The sequence below is a fragment of the Dama dama genome, chromosome 18 (genome assembly GCF_033118175.1).
Source record: "Dama dama isolate Ldn47 chromosome 18, ASM3311817v1, whole genome shotgun sequence".
NCBI classification, from domain to species: Eukaryota; Metazoa; Chordata; class Mammalia; order Artiodactyla; family Cervidae; genus Dama; species Dama dama.
In genome coordinates, this window is record NC_083698.1 from 91,801,745 (window position 1) to 91,821,446 (window position 19,702).

Sequence of the window (19,702 nt, forward strand, 5' to 3'; positions counted from 1 at the left end):
CAGGAAATACTAGCCACCATTATCATCACTAATTATTATTATTTTTCATTCTGTTATTTTCACAAGGACAAATACATCCTCACAGCCTCTTCCCTGGGGAGGCTGATGTCACATGATTATAAGCACAGAGATGCAGGGGTTCATGCAGACCTGGCCTGGGACTCAGGAAGCTTTGCTTCCAAGCTGCTTGGTACCAAGCAGGGTAGCAGCCTCCTCTTTCGGAAACAAGGTCCCTGCTCTGGGAATTAGGACCCCCTACCTCCCTCCACTTTAAAGATCCCTCGCTACCACTAAGCAGCAGAGCCCCCTTCAGCCTCCCTGCTGACTTCACCTTCCTGCCACAACTGGAAGGCTAGCTGTGACCTGGGCAGTGAGGAGGGAGGAAGGAAAAACCGGTCAGCCCGGACCAAGAGAGGGGATCAGGTCGGGGTGCAGGGTGGAGAGCAGTGGGGCGCATACCTACTAAAAATGTAGCCTCCGCAGGGCTCCTCTCGCCCAAGCCTTGCTCCACAGAACCTATAGGGCAATTACCCTAATCACGTGCTTCTCCGCAACAGCCGTTTGATTTATTAGTGCGCCGTCTTTTTAAAATGCCGCTCTTAAATATAAATAACACTTAATCATCCAGCTGTCGTTAAATTCATGTTATATTGATTTCTTGGAGTGCCACAAATTTGAGGGCGAATGGGCTAGCGGATGTGTGCACAAAACCACGAGGTGGATTGGCAAGGGGAGGGGCGGGGATGGGAGGAAATGGGAGGGAGAGGGGGTGTCAAGGAAGGGACCTGAGCCCTGCTCCACTGCCCGAGGGTCCCAACCGGCTTCACATCGGGCAGCGCTGGGCACAGATGAAGAGGAGAAAAGAGCCTAGAAAGAGTAGCACGTGTGTTGCATCCCAGACCGTCCCAGCCTGGATCTCGGGTGGGTTTTCTGCAGGGCAGACACCCTATCACAGCCCCTCGCTGAAGCCACCCCAACAGGTCTTGAAGTGGCATTGTCTGTGGATTGGCTTCTCCGGGTGAGGATGGGGACAAAAACGGCTGAAAAATGCCCCCTAGCTGGCTAGGAGGAGAGAGATGGGCGACGATTTCTTTTGCATCAAAGCTTGGGGATAACTAGGAGCTAAGAGCGAGTGATTTCCCCGCCCCCTGAGCGCTCTCTCCACTTCAGGACCGCTGCCGCGCTAGAAAGACACCCCCCGCCCCACCGCCCCCCTCCCTTAATTCCCAGCAGCCTCCGTCGCGATTAGAAGGATTGGGAGGCCAAGTGTAGGCAGACTCTGCGGCGCAGACTTCCCTGTCTGCGGGGAACAGCGGCCGCGGGGAGGGAGAGGTGCAGAGACGCAGAAAGGAAACAAGTTGGCGGCCTCGGATTCCTCCGGAAACGTTTGCCCGAGCGTCGGTGGGCATCCAGAACGATGGGTTGGGAAGACAGAAGCAAGCCCAGCAGTAGCTGGATCCGGCGAGAAGGAAGGGCTCGCGGGCAAGCCACGCCGCGCGCCCACAGCAGAGGCGCCCGGAGCACAGCCGCGCAGCAGCGAGGGTCTGCAGAGAAGCTAGTTTGACTCCCTTCCCAGCAGTGAGGAAGCCCCCCCGCCTCCCCCAGAGAACTTAACTGGAAGGCTACCGGTGGACTGGTGGAGAGGGACGACGAACAAGACATGCTCCAGGGCTGGGCCAGAGAGCCAGGGAAAAAATGAGATGTACAGCCAGCTTTACACAGATGTTAATTAATGCCTGCTTTGTCCTAGAAACCAAATTGGTACCTAACACTAAGTTCCGAAAGTGTGGGGATTTTTTGAACCCACGTTAAAAAAAAAAAATGTTTAGCTTGTCACCAGCGTAGTGACCGCTGGCTTGGCGTGAATATGATGGATCCTGAGGCTGCAAATAATCAAGAAAGGAAAGTGGTTGGGGAAGGAAGCAGAGAAAGGTGTAGAGATTTCCCCTGGAAGGCACACAGACCTTTCCGGAAGCTTGGACCCCACCTTTCTGCCCTTTCAAGGTGCTCTGAGGGAATGTTTACCTGGGAGCCACCCACCGTCACTGGTGCTCCCTATTTCTGTAGAAAACCATGTGCTGCTCCACGCATACATGGGACCTCCCTGTCCACGCACCCACAGGGCATGCGTGTGAAACGTTAAGGCTCTTCCATAACCACAAAGATATAGATAGAGGTGGGTCCCGTTGTCAACCTTTGTTATGTCGTTGGAAGAGCTGACCACATATAGCAAGGCTCTTTGAGAAGGCGCGCGTATATCTAGGTGCGTGTACACACACCCACCATTCTTAAAAAGAGAATAGTGTCTCTTTTCCCGACTGGGTTCTCCCCATTGTGAGAGCTTTGCTTTATTCCATCTACCCTTTTCAATCAATCAAAGGGCAGCTCACACAGCACACAGCGGGGAATACAATCTCCCTCCGGGGGATGTCTGGTTCTCTCCTTCCCAGCCTAACCGGAGACCTTTGCAGGAGCTGAAAAAAGTTTGAAAATAGCAGAGAGATGGGGGTAGGAAGAGAGCCCTTTAGTTCAGCATCCCTCTTCAGTATTTACAGAATCAGCCCAATCCTGTGCCCAGCACTGAGGCCCACTTGTTCGAAAGAATGTTGCCTCCTTCCCCCTAATGTTCTGGAAAACTCCCAACATATTTTTCCCACTGGTGGGTTTGCAGGACACGCTGAACACATGATCTTGTATAGAGAGTACAAGCTGATTCCATTTCTTGCCAAGTTGCCCAACAAGCTTGCCAAAAGGGACAGCTCTAGAAACACAGAACCTCGTTAAATCTATATTCAACTCCAAACTGCTGTTGTAATGGATCTCACATTCTGCTCCCTACAACTGAGCCCTGAACGGGTTGGTCTTTGATCCCCAAATGGGAACTGTGGGGGGAAAAAAATCTTTGGGAACCCTATCACTTCCCACCTCCTCCAGGAAAAGTTTGAAAATGGGCAGCCTGTGACACTCCAGCCAGGGAGAAAAAAAAAAAAAAAGACAAGTTTAAGGGAGACAGAGCCTGGAACCACAGGCTTCTGGAGCAGCCTGGCTCTGGGAGACGCTGCCAGACCCAAGAATGCCTGGCCTCTTTGTAGGGTGAGAACCGCTGAGGTGGTCATGAAGGTGGGGGGGGGGGGGCGGGTGGGGGGGAGGGACCCTCCTCCCTTCCTGCAGTGCGCCGTCCTCCATCTCCCTTCTAGTTCTATTTCTCAGACACACAGCTCGAAAGGCATGTGGCAGGTGTTAGGCGCAGGCAGGGGAAAGCATCCCCATGTTTCCCGGGGCACAGTACAGAGGGAAGGCTAGGGAGCCCCAGGCGTGTGTAGGATTACTGTTGCCCTCAGACTGGAGATGCTAGTAGGTAAGACCTTTTATGGAGGATCCGGCCCCATACAGTCTCTCTAGACCAGCCACACACCCAAAGCGAGGCTTAAAACCCTTCCTGCTGAAACCCCGGCGCATTCCCGGGAAAGCGGTGCCTCGCTTCAGCAAGGCGGTTGTGCTGCCTCTTACTGGGGAAACGCAGTGCCTGTTCCGTACGCACCGCCCTACAAAACTGCGGCCCCATCCGCCTCTGTGGCCTCCTCCCGTGCGCCGGGCCACCCCGCTCTCCAAAGATCTGTCTGCATATCTGTCGGTCTGTCCCAGCGTTAAAACCCCCCGGTGCGCCAAGGCCACGGAGCAGAGATTACCTGGGGCGGGTCTCCCAAGACCATGACTTCTCTGGGTTTTTGGTTGTTTTTTTTTAACCAGCTAGGGATGCCAATGGCTGGGAACTGGGGGGGGGGGCGGGGGGGAGGGAATCGCTCCCTCAACCTGGCCGGCCGGGAGGGAGAGGCAAGAAGGCACAGAATCCCACCCAAAAGTCCCGGTTGGCGAAGTCTGAGTCCCAGAGCGTCAGAGGAGAAAGAACACGGGAAATACCTGCTCCGGCCGCGCCGCACCTACGTGGGTGTCCAGGTGGGACGTGGACAGGTACGAATGCGCGGCGTGTGCCTATGTGTGTATGTGTCTGTGTGCGCGCGCGCGCGTGTGTGTGTGTGTGTGTGTGCGTGCGTGCAGGGGGCTGGCTCCGGGGCAGCCCAGGACTCCGGACCGCGCGGGTATCTCCGCCCGCGCTGTACTAGCCCGCCCGGCTCCTTACCTGCAAGCGCCGCTTTGCCTGCTTCAGCGGGAGCGCCGCATTGACACTGCAGATGGTGCTGGGGCCGCTGCCTCTCGCCCTCCTCTGAACGTGTGCGTGTGCGCGCGTGTGGCTGCCTCCTCCAGCCCAGCCCCGAACCAACGCGAATACTCCACCGAGGCGCGGGGAACCCAGGGGGGAGGCCAGGGAAGCGGAGGGCGAAATCAGAGCCTGCGAGACTTGACAGCTCCTCCGGCGGCGTCCAGGGTGGGCGGAATGTCCAACAGAAAGGTCGGGAAATGCGGCTAGCTTCCAAGCACCCCTTTTCCCCGAGATCCCAAGCCCCGAAGCCCAAGCAGCAGCGGTGGCGGCTCTCCGGGGCTGCGGTGGCGACGCGGGGCCGCCCCCCTTCGTCCCCACCCCCGCGGGCTGAATGTCCTTGATGCCAAGCGGGCACGGCGGCGTCACTCCGCACCGCCCATGCTCGCCCGGTCGGGCCGCTGCCCGGGCGCGGCGAGTGCGCCGGAGACCCGCCGGGGAGCGCTGTCCGCGCCTCCGCGCGCCTCCCTGGGCAGCGGCGGCCACCCCTCGGCCACCCGCGGTCGGCCGCGCCGCGGCTGCCCCCGCCCCCGCCGGGGGACGGGCCGGGTCGGGCGGAGGGGCCGGGGCTGGGGGGCCGCGGGAGCCGCCGGCTGCTCCCCGGGGAGGCGCGGGGCGGCGGCAGCGGCCGCCGGCGCTGCGGCGGCGGAGAGCGCGGCCGCGGGCCGAGCCGGGCCTCCCGGGCGCGCCCCCGGCCCCCCGGGCGGGCTGCTCGCAAAGTTTGCAGGGGGCAGGGAGCGGGGCCGCCGCTGGCTCGGCCGCCGCCGGAGCTCCCGGGCTGCCTGCTGCCGCCGCGGCTCGCTGCTGCTGTGCATTGAAGCCCGGCCAAGCGCTGCAAAAACTCCAGCTGCCTGGCGCTCTCTGGGTCCTCCTCTCCTCCCTCCCGCCCTCCCCGCTTCCCTGCCTCCCTCCCTCGCAGTGCCCCCGCCCCTCCCCGCCGCCCGCCGCCGCTCCCTGCCTGGCTCGCGCAGGCTGGCTCGGAGCTCGGCTGACAGCTAGACCGCCCGAGAGCGGCCGGCAGAGGGGGCAGGGGGCGCCTCCCCGCACCCGGCGCCCGCGCCGCCCGCCTCGCCCGCGCTCCCCGCTCCCACGTTGAAGGAGACCCGCCTGGTGCCCTCGGCCCGCACCGGGCGACCCCGCCGGCGGCGAGGTGGGGCGAAGGGGCGCGTACTTGGTGGCACGGGAGCCGGGCGCGCCCGCGGGATGGGGCACACAGCCGCCTCCTGCAGGTCCGGATGTGGGCGCCGACGGTCGGAGGGACCCCCAGGTGCTCAGAGCCAACACACCGACACAGGCTCCCGTGCCCCAGTCAGAACCCCGCCCCAGCACCCAGCGGGGGACCTGAGGATGCGTGGCTTGTTTGAGAGAATATGGGTAGTCAATGGCCCTAGAGCTCCCTTGCTCACCTGACTTCTCTAGTCCTGTTCAAATTGAGGCCGACCTGGCTCCTCTCTTCTTGAAAACCCTAGATCCTAGACCAGGGCCAAAACAGACAATACCAACATCAGGGTGGTTTCTGAAGTCCAAAGAAAACAATGACGACAGTTGCTCAGGTTCAGAGAGCCATGGGGCAGGGAGCAAATACGGGAGTGAGCAGCTCTATCCCTGAAACCTCTGTCTCCATCCTCCCAGAACTGTGCCCCATCCAGCAAAAGAAACTGCGATTTCCACACTTAATTCAGACCCAGACATCCACGTGTCTCTCTCTCACCCCAGCTACACTACAGCCTCCACCCCCCAAAGTGGCACCATCAGTTCTGCCCTCCAAGGACCTCCTCTCATGGGCAGCCATCAAGGATGACCCTCAAAAGGAGCCCATGGTTTCTGGCTTCCTCCCTCCTATCTGGTCTTCAACTTTCCCTTCCCCGCCCCCCCCCCCCCCACAACCAGCAACTTCCTGTCCATTACTGTCCTCCCATCAAAACATCTTCAGGGAATCTTCCTACTGGGTGGAAATGATTAACAACAGCGTACATTTCTATGCCTTCCTATAGGGGTTCTGTTTTCACAGAGATCAGGGCTGTAAACCAGGGAGACTGAAACCAGCTGGGCACTGGCAGGCTATACAAGCCCCAAGGTGACAGCGCCCTCGGGTCAGGCCGGACCCACCCAGACAGGCCTTGCTGAAGCTTTGCCCTGGAGAGGTGGCTGCCTGGATCAGCAGGACAGCGCCAAGCCCCAGTGAGAAGGAAGCCAGACATGGGGGTTGTTTGGTGAGAGGGTATTCCGGGAGACACAGTGGAGCCCTGGGAGCTTCTGGTCCTCCGCTGAGCATCGCAAGGCCCAGAAAGCAGTAAGGACTTATCTTATTAGCTTGCGTTAATACATTGATCTGTCTCTTCTCTTCTCAGAAACCCCGGATCCCAGACTCTAGATAAAGCACACACTATCAGGTTAGTTTCGGAAGTCCAGAGAAACAGAACAAAATAATTCAGTCCTGCTGCTTCTTGGACCTCCATCAGGATTTGAGGAAGCCCAGGACCAAATGTTTCTCCAGGCAGGACCAAGACTAGGGAAAGACAAGCCAGGCGCCCAGAAGGCAAAATTTCAGGAGGCACGCATGCTCAGGCGCCTTCCTGTCAGGCGGTTCTCACCCTGGTCTGGGCCCCACTTCAAGATATCTTCTCTAAAATTGCTGCATGAAACCATCACAGTCCTCTCCCAGAGGTGACAGCCCCACGGAAAACCCTAATGGGTTACTTATGGAATATGGTTGCATAAAAGCAGGAGGGAGGGGGAACCCTTTCAAATGTGTTTACCACTCAGCTTTCAGGGTACGCCATAAAAATGCCGAAGGTGGGGGGAGTGAGAAAAAGAGCCCTGCTTCCCTTCTCAGCCATCTAGCATGTATTTTTAATACAACTTGATTTTTCCCTCTTGTAGCTTGTGTGTGCACATGAGTGTATGTGTTTGTGTGTGTGTGTGTGTGTGTGTGTGTGTGAGAATATTGCTGGTAAGCCCCAGGTCCATTTTCTGATGGATGGGAAGTCAAAGACTTTTTTTTTTAGTGGTAGCAAATAAAATGTATTTATTCTTCTTTATCTCCTGCCTAGTGTGTGGCGTCATTTATTTTCATTCAAAGAAATGAATGCCATGGTGCCTGAAGAGCAATAACAGAGCCAAATGACAGAGAAGGAGTGAGGCAAAGAGCTGGCCCAACAGTGGGCAGGTGAGGGGCCCCACCAGCCGATTCTCCTGTAGTCAACAGGGCCATTTTCCTTCCTTTCCCTTCCATTTAACCTTCCACTTAACCAGCTGAAAGGTGTGCTGAGGGGTGGTTATAAGGTCCTTGCAAGGAAGAACATGAAAGGTCAAATTAGCAACAGTGTTGGACCTGTTTTCGTTTTTTTGGCTTTTTTAAATTATGATAGCCGCTTGTATTTACTCTCTCTGCACTGGAGAGTGAGCTGGGTTGGGATGAGCAGTGCTCTAGATGGGATGTTAGAAGACCTGGGTCCTAGTCCTGATGCTGCCACCTGCCCACTCTATAATTTGGGGGTGAATCAGACCTTCTCAGTGACACCCTGTCTTCTCACCTGCCCCATTTACCCTTTGGAGGCAGTGACATTCAAGGAAGACGCTATCCACGTGCTTGGAGACTCTAAGGTAAGCGTCACACACACCTAAGGGATTAGCAATGCTTTTCAGAGGACCACGTCTTTTTAAAAATAGCACCCTACAGGGAGGGCCAGAAGGTTCCCTATCATCTTGACCATTCTCCGACACTGGGAAACACAGCCTCTACACCAGTTCGAAGTGGGTTTCTGCAGGACGTACAGACCCTCTTAGCTCCTGCACATCCCCTGGCCCCTGCCTGCCGGGGAGGGGGCCAAGAGAGACCGGAGCTTTCTCCTGCTGACAGTGGGTCTGCAAGTCACCCACTCTCTGCCTGCGCTAGTGGGTACACTGCAGAGGTCATTGCCTGGTTTACGGCCACAAGAGGGAGAAACTAAATGGCACACTGCTTCCTAAAGTCCTGTTTTCTAAGGAGACTATTTTGGTGGCGATTTGGTGGTGGTTTCTAGAGGCAGTTGAGGAGTAGAGTAGTGGTTCATCCCTCAGGCTGAATAAAAGGCCAGATTTAACAGGAGAGGGGACAAGAAATCCTTGAGTTTTCCTTCACTTAGCCACCACCGTTTTATTAGTCTAGGAACAGAACCGCTATTTAAGTTGATAAAAGCCAGATTTGCTCGTTAAATAAATCACCAGAGCCTGGTGGTGCTATAGAGAAAATTTTCCCCCCATAACTGGCCCCATGGCTGGGTTTGAAACAGTGCACCCGGCGCTGGATCGAGGGGGAAAAAAAAAAAAAAGTCAAGTCCTCAGCTTAAAAACCTACATTGTGGCGCCACCTGCAGGCGACTAGAAATATCAACATTATCCCAACGCAGCGGAGACTGGGAGGAAAGAGGTGACCCTGCGCTGGAAACAGGGGGTCAGGGTTCCAGACGGAGAGTAGGACCCCAACTCCCCCAACTGATCCCTGATTTCCAAGTGTGTCACCAGGTGTCCACCACACTCCTGCCAGCTTCAGTCTGCATCCTCCCGAAAGCTGCCATCTCGAGGCGTCCACAATTGTTCTCAAGATTCTGTCTGTGGAAACAAACTTATTTTTTTCCTGTCACCTAAGGGGTTAAGTTGGGCTTCCCTGGTGGCTCAGTGGTAAAGAATCCACCTGCCAATGCAGGAGATGCAGGTTCCATCCCTGGGTCCTGGGTCTGGAAGATCCCCTGAAGAAGGAAATGGCAACCCACTCCAGTATTCTTGCCTGGAGAATCCCATGGACAGAGGAGCCTGGTGGGCTACCATCCATGGGGGGCACAAAAAAGAGTTGTACATGGCTTAGTGACTAGACAACAGGAAACAAGATGTTAAGTCAGCCTCTAACCTAAGAGTTCCACTTCCAAGACTCCAGGCTATAACGCTGTAAAACTGGACAGAGAAATGACTTCCCTTGGAGGAGGATGGGGGGGGAACATCCTTGTGGCACCACAGTTCCCAATTGTACTTGACCTTGGTGCCTGGCGGGGGGGGGGGGGGGGGGCGGGGTGCTTCCTTGTAGCTCAGATGGTAAAGAATCCGCCTGCAACTTAGGAGACCCAGGTTCAATTTCTGGGTCGGGAAGATCCCCTGGAGAAGGGAATGGCTACCCACTCCAGTATTCTTGCCTAGAGAATGCCATGGACAGAGGAGCCTGGCAGGCTACAGTCCCTGGGGTTTCAAAGAGCTGGACACGACTGAGCGACTGACACTCTGGTGACTGGGTATCGTTAGTAGACCCAAATCACCTCAAGCTTCTTCAGCCTGTGGATGCTAGCGAGGAATCTCATAGTGACATCTGAATCTCATCTCCCAGCCTTTTCCTGCTCATGCAGACTTGGCCTCCACTGACAAGCCCCTCCCTGACTCTTCGCATGTGTCAGAGACCCCAAGTTGTGCTGAGGAACAAGTCTGATCACATTATCCTCCGCAGGCTTCGTCATGGACATCCACTGCCACATGCCACATGATGGAAGGACATCTCGGCATCGCCACTGCCTGCCTACACCGCTGGGCACGGCCAGCCCTGCTGCTCTGCTGTGGCTTCCCAGGCCACACCAGGGGTCCAGTGCCAAGGCAGGGAGGATGCTCGCTCACTTCTCCCACTCACATGTTTGGTGGATTCTGGTCATCCCATGCCTCCCAGGGTTCAAGCCCTAATCCCCTTCACTCCCAGAAAGTGAGAAAGTGTCAGTCACTCAGTTGTGTCCAACTCTCTGTGACCCCATGGGCTGTAGTCCACCAGGCTCCTCTGTCCATAAGATTCTCCAGGCAAGAAGACCCTCCCCAGACCCTTCACCAACCACCTCTCTCCAGAATTCTCCCTTCTCTTCCAACTAATGAACCACTTGTCTTTTCAACTGCAGGAACCAGAAGTCGGAGCATACAGTGGGTGGTGGGGATGTGACCTAACTCGATTGGCCAGAAATAGCAGAGTCCCCATTCTGGCCAACTCCATATCTTGCTACAACAAGAAAATGTAAACACTTCTGTATGACCCTTCTTGGCGGTTCGGCCCCAGGAGGCATGAGGTCCTATAGCATGCCTGAATTCCAAGAACCAGATGCCATTCATGGCTTCCACATGAAGGCTCCATCTTGCCTCTGCCCCGTTCACTGCCAAGTAGCTTAAAGCAAGTCACTTGGCCCCTCTGACTGGGGTTCCAAGAGCACAAAGGCCCCAGTTGTTTTCCTCGTAATGAAGATGGATTTGCGCTAATGGATGAAATACCTTATCTGGTAACACACATTTCCAAGGTGATTGCCAGGTGGTCTGAGTATAATCTTCTACGTAACTGTGATAACCAGCCTCCAAAATGGCCCTAGTGATCCTTGCCAACTGGTATTCATGCCCTCCTGCAGTCTCCTCCCACAGAAACTGACTCAGGAGACCAAGAAAAGATGATGTGTGACTTTCAAGGCTAGGTTGTCAAAGACATTGCAGCTTCCAGCTTGGTCTCTTGGGTCACTCTCTGGGGGATGCAGGTCACCAGGTGGTGAGAACCCTCAAGTGTCCTTGAGGAGAGAAAGTGAGGTTTCTCACCAAGAGCCAGCACAACTTGGCATCCTATGGGAGAACTGCTTTGAAAGTGGATCCTCTAGCCCCTGTCAAGTCTTCAGATGATTCCAGCTTTAAGTCTTTCAACTGAGGTCCCAGACATTGTAGAGCAGAGACAAGATACTGCTGTTGTCAGTCGTTCAGTCATGTCCAACTCCTTGGGACCCCATGGACTGCAGCACGCCAGGCTTTCCTGTCCTCCACTATCTCCTGGAGTTTGCTCAGACTCACGTCCATTGAGTTAGTGATGCTATCTAACCATTTCATCCCCTGTTTCTCTCTTCTCCTTTTGCCTTCAATTTTTCCCAGCATCAGGGTCTTTTCCAATAAGTTGACTCTTCACCTCAGGTGGCCAAAGTACTAGGTCTTCAGCTCTAGCATCAGTCCTTCCGATGAAGATTCCTTTAGGATTGACTGGTTTGATCTCCTTGCTGTTCAAGGGACTCTCAAGAGTCTTCTCCAGCACCACAATTCAAAAGCATCAATTCTTTGGCACTCAGACTTTTTTATGGTCCAACTCTCACATCCATACACAACTACTGGAAAAATCACAGCTTTGACTGGACGGACCTTTGTCAGCAGAATGATGTCTTTGCTTTTTAATACACTGTCTCGGTTTGTCATAGTTTTTCTTCCAAGAAGCAAGCATCTTCCAATTTCATGGCTGCAGTCACCATCCACAGTGATTTCGGATACTGTTGAAGGTGGGTTACTCAGCTGTGGATAACTAATCATATAGTGACTCACAGAGAGTGAATCCTCCCCCTAACCTTGCCATTATCAGCCTCTTATTCTTTGAGCTCACTTGGCTTTAGAAAGAAAGACAGAGAAGGACATGCTTGATGCATGATACCAACTATACTAGGCAGGACTGGGCACCAGTATGTATGTGCCCCACCAGGAACTCCCTACAGAGCTCCTGCATCAAGCCCCTTACCATATTTCACTGTGTTACGTGAAAATGAGAAGACCCAGCCAGGGGGCTGGAAGCCACAACACACACAGTGCTAGAGTCATGCTCACTTTAAGAGAATGTGGTCATTTCCAGAGGTTCGGCTTCAGAAACGCCCCACACTGAGGCACAGAGTGGGGCTGGATCTCGTTCACGTTAACAAGCTGCCCGGCACCTGCCCTCACGGCGAGGTCAGAATGAGTGGACTCTGGTGTGAGCACCATCCCTGCGGTACTGAGAAAGCTCCTCCGCGCTGAGCCTGACCCTCCCTGCACTGCCAGGCAGCGGGGAGGTCCAAGGTCTCAAGAGAAGACACAGCAGGAAGCGACCGGAAACAGGAGGCGGCCATTTCTCCTCCACGCGGTGCCCAGTGAGGACGTCCGCCCATCCACCCGCTTCGAGGAATCTCCTCAGCCCTCTGCAGCTTCTGGAGAGCCAGACAGCGCCTGAGGGTCGTCAGGGGCCAAGGCACCCACAAGGGGAAAGAGGTGCCTGAACTGAGCTGGCGCAGAAAGAGCTGCAGATGACACCTCACGGAGGTTCCGGGGACCATGCATAGACCGAAGGTGGCTTCTTTCCTCCTTCACATCTCCCTTCATTCTCTTTTCCTGTTTTAAAAGGGCTTCCTCCCGAAGCACTCCTGTCTGCCAGCTTTGCAAATGCTGGGTCTGTCCCTTATGGAGTACCCAAGGTCATAGCGGTGCTTGGTAGTTAAGTGCCTGGGAGGTCCCACTGTGCGCATCTCTCTTCAGCCCGGCACTTGTTAAACCTTCCAGAAAGGCTCCAGGCAGGCCAGTGATGGGCCAAAAATGAGGCAGGTCAGCGCAGGCCAGGCCGGCTGAGCTGTTCGGCTGACTCTTCACGGGTGCCCAGCAAATGCAGCAACCACAGGAGCTCAATTTAGTGTCGCTGTGGCCAGAGTGAGCGTTCCCGTCTGCCCACGCCCCACCTCTAGATAACGAGAAAAGGTTAAGGCCTACCCTTCCTAGTAGCTGTTCTTCCCCAAGTCCTGTGTCTAAGGAGCCTTGTCTCATGTTTTTTGACACTAGCATCAAGAAGGGAAGTAATTTCCTTTCCTTGCCAGGCAAACTGAGGCAAGAGATGTTGAAGTGACGTATCTCAGGTTACACAGGAATGAAATGTAAACCTGTTAACACCTGTCAGTTACTCTCACCACTTCAACTTTCAGGCCAATAGAATTGGCAACAATTCTATTTTCATTCTCTTAAAGCACTGCTGTTAAAATTATGGTACACCCATGCAACAGAACACAGTGTAGTTCTTAAACAAATGAAGTAAATCTATGTAATCAATGCTCTGGAAAAAATGCAGAAAGGTATTTGTGTGTATGCTTGCATATTTTTGAATATAGAGAATACTGCATACATATCTATATAGCTTTATATATACATAGAACATTTTGGAAGGAGACAAAAAATACTTACCAGCAGAAACCTTAGAGTGGGAGCCAGGGTGATATTTATTTTATTGTTTCATTGTATATCTTTTGTTCTTTTTGACATTTTACCCTGTGCAAGTATTACATCCTCCATGCAAGTATTAAAAAGGCTAGTTAAAAAGGAACAAAAAAACACTGCTGCTAAAAGCATCTTCATCACACCACTCTCGATTCCCGAATCCAGCCAACCACTCCTCCACCCCATCTGTATCATATTCAAGTTTGCTTTTGTTCTACTTTCCGACTATCTGCTCCATCTTGCTTGTCTTCTGTGGGCTGCCATGAAGGTCACATAGCAGTCTGTCTGCTCAGCATGATGGGGTCAACATCCAAGCTCTAGTTCTCAGCTCTCATTTCCTAAAGACCAGCCAGCATCCGACTTGCCCTGAGGACTTCCGTTGGTACTAATTGACTGGAGGGAGATTCCAGGAATGATCCAGAACATCCTTTCCATGCTAAAGCAAGTAAATTTGCATGCATGCACAGTTTGTCAGTCGTGTCCAACTCTTTGCAACCCCATGGACTGTAGCCAGCATGGCTCTTCTGTCCAGGGGATCTTCCCAACCCGGGGATTAAACCCTCATCTCCTGCATATCCTGTATTGGCAGGTGGATTCTTTACCATCAAGCCACCTGGGAAGCCTCAAAGCAAGTAACTTTAAGTCAAAGGCAGTATTCTTCTCCACTGTGGTCAGTAAACTCATGGACACTGATACCCAGAAATGGTACAGGCTAAACACATGATAATGCCAGGAAGCATTTAGATATTAACAGGTGGAAAACTCCATATTGTGTTTTTAATCTCATCAGGAACTGTGTGAGTGTGTGCATGCTATGTCCCTTTAGTCATGTCCAACTCTGTGTGACCCCGTAGAATGTAGCCTGCTAGGCTCCTCTGTCCACGAGAATCTCCAGGCAAGAATACTGGAGTGGGTTGCCATTTCTTCCTCCAGGGGAATCTTCCTGACCCAGGGATTGAACCCGTGTCTCTTATGTCTCCTGCATTGGCAGGCAGGTTCTTTACCACCAGCACCACCTGGGAAGCTCCAGGAACTGTGTAGGGACAGGGAAAGGACTAGAGATAGGCAAACCTCATTCTCATTTTTCAAAAGGTGAAAATAATGTAAGTTCTGAAAACTACAAACAGATGAGCTGGCCCAGATATTGACCATTGGCTCAGTAAAGGGCTGGCATGTGATTATTTAGAAAATTATACAATGAGTGCTGGGATTGGGCCTGTGATTGCCAAGAACAAACCCTACCAGGTTGGTTTTGCTCCCTAATTCAACAATGCAGTGAGGCTTTCACATCAAAGAAGTGTGGGAGAGACTATCTGAATTGATCAAGGATTCTTTAATAAGATCTTTCTAGAACACAGGGTAATGTGGGCTGGATGGATCAACTAACTGAGTGGTGAAACCCCAAGGATCATCCTCAATGCATCAAGACAGCATTGAGGATGGTTTTCTTGGGGGTCTGAGCTCAGTTCTCAAACTAATCCTGTTCAACAGATTTACTGGTAACTTGGATAAAGATGGAGGAGACATAGTCATCAAATTTGTCTCTGACTGCGATGGAAAAAATATTAAATATAAGTATTTACAATCCTCCTCCTTGCTAAGGAAAAAGAAACCTCTGCTTAATATTGGGCATTTTTGGCGTTCATAAGGAATTTTGATGTTGACCTGGGGCACCATGCTGAGGAATGAAACAGTGAGAAAAGCTGAACTGACCTACATATGAAAATATACAGAGCTCTCCAGAAAGAAGGATCTGGCCAAGAGGAAGGAATGGGGCAGCAGCCTGAGAGGGAAGGGGGCTGTGAGGATGGGTGGGAGAAAGGTGGAAAGAAGGCTGTGAGGATGGAGTCCCTGGAGGCACGTGAGCATCAGTAACAAAAAGAGTGGGTTTCAGGAAGTCTTTCAGAGCATGTGATATAATTCCTTCTTTCGATGGCCTCCTCAAGAGATCATCAGTAGAAAACTTTGTAATTTGTCAATGCTTTGAAAAGGTTGATTTTTGCATTTCTTTTGGATGTATTGTCAAGTTAGGATGGATCTTAAGGCAGAAGCAAGAAGACCCTGTTTTATTCAGGATACAAGTGCATGATCAAAGTCTAACAACATAAAATAGACTCTCTGAATTCAAAAATAATTTTGCGTGCTGAAATTATGGGGAAATTTTTTTCAACAAAATGAAATTTAATATAGATACAACCAAGGCCCTATACATGGGTGTAGGAAAAAACTTTACAAATACAGGATCAAGGAGATGTGGCCTCATTCTTTTTGATTATAAGCTAAAGTTGAAAATAAACTCTACATGTGAATCAACAGTGAGAGGCTGTCAAAGTCAATGGAATCACAAGCTATGATATTAGAGAGTGGAGTCCCAAAGGGAACAAGGATAGTTCTGCTCTACTTTGAGATGCTAGACCATACCTAGATTATTGCATATGGGTCCCAGGCCCCATATTTTCAGAGTGCCTGAGACCAAAAGGGAGTTAAAATCATACTATATTTGGAGCTATCAAAGGAGTGGGTGATGTCCAGCTTCAAGGAAGTAAGCATCAAGGCAATATGACAACTTCAAATATTTGAAGAGCTGTCAAGGGAAAGAGTTGCTGAATTGGCTCTAAAACTTCAAAATATCCAAGCAGGATCAATGAATAGAATTTCTCTTATGTAGGGTTATTTTGGCCCACTAAAAAGAGTGCCTTTCTAATAGAGGTCTCTAAAGACAGAAGAGACCCTCTTAAGTGATAGTGAGCTCTCTGTCACTTGATGTATTCAAACAGGAAGGAAGTGATACCTAGGTAAAGGCTGGAGTTTGGATGAAATGACCTCCAATGTCTCTAAGGGTCTGAGATTTTAGTTATTTTGTGTTTATTGTTGTATCCTCCACAATGCCATGGGTTTTGCTGTGACTCAGTAAATGTTTATTGAATCAAAATGGAATGCTTTGAGTGTCATGTCTAGGGAAGATAACCAACATCCTGCCCAAGACTATCACCAAGGAGAAGAATCAAGGCTGAAGTTAGCAATATAGTCAAGTCAAAGACTGAGATAAAGGGAATGAGTCTCTGTCCACAGAGCTTAGGTGAACTCTGCCTCTTTCATGCTCTGCACTGTACATCTCACTCACCAGACAGACCATCCTTCGTCTGGTGCAGGCCTGGATAGAACCATTTTCTTTATCATTCATTCACTGAATACTTACACAATCCAGAGTTCCGAATTTTTAATTTTTTTCCTTTGGTTTTCAAATTATTGCCCCCACCCCATTCCTTGTTCCCTGAATACCCATTCTCTCTTTCTGGATGCTCAGGTTGATTTTTATTTCCCTTTCCTCTACATCTCTTCCTGCTCCATCAGGGGAACCTTGTCATTTCTCTATTCCTACCCCTGTAGCTTCTGAAGCTTTCCACGGCTACCAAGGCCCTGACAACCAGGCTAGGGATCCTAGTGTCTCAGAGCAGTTGCAGGTAATGGGCTCAGGGCCAAACTGTGTCATCTTGTCCCAGGGACTGTAAACCTGGGGCTAAACAGGCCTCTGTCCTACATCTAACTGCATTGTGGACATTCAATAATCTATTCATTTAATGACTGCTCCTTCACCCTCTAGCTTGTCTTAAATGATATGAACAATGCATTCTCATCCCCCACTCCTCTCCACGCCCCAGGGGAAATTATCCTATCATCAAATGCACCTCTCTGTAAATGAGTGGGTGTTGGCTTCTTCTGTGAGAGTTCCAAATTTTCAGTCCATCCCTTTGTCATTCCTAATTATGCTTCCTCCCATATTAATGGTACTATTGACATCTCATCATTTTCTTCTGTAAATAAAACAAAAGCACCCTATCTCTTCCTCTCCAGTGATTTCATCAACACCTTTCAGGCCTGATCCTAATTTCCCTTCCTGATTTGTCATGCTTCTTCAGGCATAAAGCTACAGGAAGAAAGAATACATCTTAAGGAAGAAAGAGTAAAGTGATAATGATGGTAACAGTGATAAAGAGTTTTTCCAAAGACTAAAGCCAGATAGCACAGATTTTCATGAGATTTTAAAAGGTTTTGTAAAATTTCATTGTAATTGTAGAGTGCAATATGCCAAGGGGATGCTCTGCAACTCATATCATGTTTAGGATCATCCATTCAAAAACCATTTATGGTTTTTGCCATATGTCACTATACTGTAGATCAAAGCTGTTTCAGATATAGTCCCTTCCTTAGGGGTTTTCAGGTGAATGAGGGACAACAGGGTAAACAAATAACTGCAGCAATATGTTATCGATGCTAAGATATAAGTATTGGCTAAGTAATAGGGGATTATAAGGAAAAGACTGTCAATTCAGAAAGCAATTTTCCTTGATTCTGATCATACCATTATTCAAATTATAACTATTTATTTTGTTATTAATAGTGTCTCTGCTGTTTCAATAGTTTTAAAATAAGGTTCATCTCAGTGAGAAATAATAATAATAATATCTATTCTTCTGATCAGAAGGACTTAGAGTAAGAAGTTGCATTGAGACATGGACCAGTAGAAGATAGGAATGAACAATAAAGATCAGCCAGTGAGACTGACTGGGTTTGCAAAGGATGTAGGTGAAAGAAACATGTGTGTGTGTGTGTGTGTGTGTGTGTGTGTGTGTGTGTGTGTTGTTTAGTCATGTCCGACTCTTTGCGACCCCATGGACCCTGTCAGGCTCCATGCAGGTAAATATGTAAACAAGCGGGTGCTAGGTAAACAGCATTACCTTTTAGTATCACTCAACTTTTAGTATCCCTGTTTCATAAATAATGAAAAATTCTCCCAGGGAATAAAACCAAGGACTCACATGAGCAGGTAATTCATATCCATTCAGTCTTTTTCTATTTAATGCTGAAGATCTTATTGGCTTTATTCAGTGATTTATGAATCAGACAGCATCCGGTCTAACAGAAAAAAAGGAGTCCCCTATACATTCTTTCTTCAGTTCATTTCTTTATATGAATATATTCTGAGTTCCTCCTACATGCTGAGTTCTAGGTGCTGGGGCTAAGATGGAGCCCTGGACAGCAGGTCTCTGCTCTTGTGCAGGGCACACTGTGGATGAAGGCAAGAATGAACCAGTTAAATGAATGAACAGGATGATTTCAAGTAGTGATTTGTCTCATGAATAATATGAGAATATAGTGTTTTGAGGGGTCTCCATGTGGGTGAAGAAAGGCTTCTCTGAGCTGGTAACCTCTGACCTGAGGCTTGAAGGACAATGAGGAGACAGCCAGGGGAAGACATGGAGAGAAGCAGTGAGTGCAAGGGCTTTGAGGTGGAATGGAGAAGAAAAATACTTCCAAAGAAGACAAGCTTTGGGAACCATGAAATGGTCAGTGTGGGCAGAACTTTGCAAAGGAAAAAGATAGAACGAGCCCTTAGAAATACACACACACATACTAATCCAATTGGGGAAAATAAAGTAGAAGAGAGTTAGGAAAAATGCATAGCTCTAAAAAGGTGTTTGGGTCATATGATTTCTTATACCACATGGACCAAGCCTGACTCCATAAAATGTAGTGGAAAAGAAGGAAACTGACAAAATGATGAAATGAGGATGGAAGATGCTAATTAGAAATACAGAGATGGAGCCTGTGTTGTTAAGAAGACTTTGATCTGCAAATAACAACATTAAAAGACATTTAATACCTCACATGAGTAGCCTGAAGGTAGGTGGTTCCTGGTCTAGGGCAGGAATTCACTGAGGTTATCCAGGACCCAGCCTCTTTCTGTTTTGTCTGTGTCTCATCCCTAACATGTCATTTTTTTTGCCCTTAAGCTTAATTTAAGCCCCCCAAAAGGAGAAGAAGCAGTGCCAGAAAGCTCTTCTGCAGTGGCTCTCCACTCTAACACAAAGTTAGAATCTCTCAAAATGCTTCTGTATGTCTCATTGGCCAGAACTGGGCCGCATGGTCACTCCAAGATGTAAGGGAAGTTAGGGACATGAGTGTCTGGCAAAGAAGAACAGGATTCCTGACACTGATCTGGACTAACCAAAACCCCAGTAGTCACCCCACCATAGATTCAATCAACCTGGAGAGTCCTGGAACAGAAGAAGGAGGGGATAGTGGGTCATTCACTGGGGTCCCTGACAGGGTGAGAGGAAAGAAGCAGGGAGTGTAGAATGATGCAAAGACCTCCCAGATCTGGAATCAGAAGACATGGATTATAATCTCAGCTCTGGGAAAATTATCAAACAGTCTCAGTCAGAGTTCCTTCATCTATAAAATGAAAGTGACAATACCACCTACCTGTCAGGTAGTTTGTGAGGAGCAGAAATTGTCAGAACGGGTTGTAAGTCCTTAGTGTATTCCCAAGACTCTATGATGTTGCAGGGCAAAAGTGCTACACTAACTTCTATTTCTACTTATTTTTCTCAGTCTTTAAAAATATATGTGGTTATATACTATACAACAGCATATAACATAAATAATACATGC

At 50.3% G+C, this 19,702-nt stretch overlaps 1 protein-coding gene across 3 annotated transcripts in view; it reads right to left on the reverse strand.

Annotated features, from left to right (window-relative positions):
- Positions 1-4,541, reverse strand: part of PLXNA4 (plexin A4) — a 472,117-nt gene extending 467,576 nt beyond the window's left edge. For all 3 annotated transcript variants that reach the window (XM_061165826.1, XM_061165827.1, XM_061165828.1), the window contains exon 1: positions 4,142-4,541. The gene's annotated coding sequence lies outside the window, so the exon portion shown is untranslated. The remainder of the gene's footprint in view (positions 1-4,141) is intronic.
- Between the last annotated feature and the right edge of the window lie 15,161 nt (positions 4,542-19,702).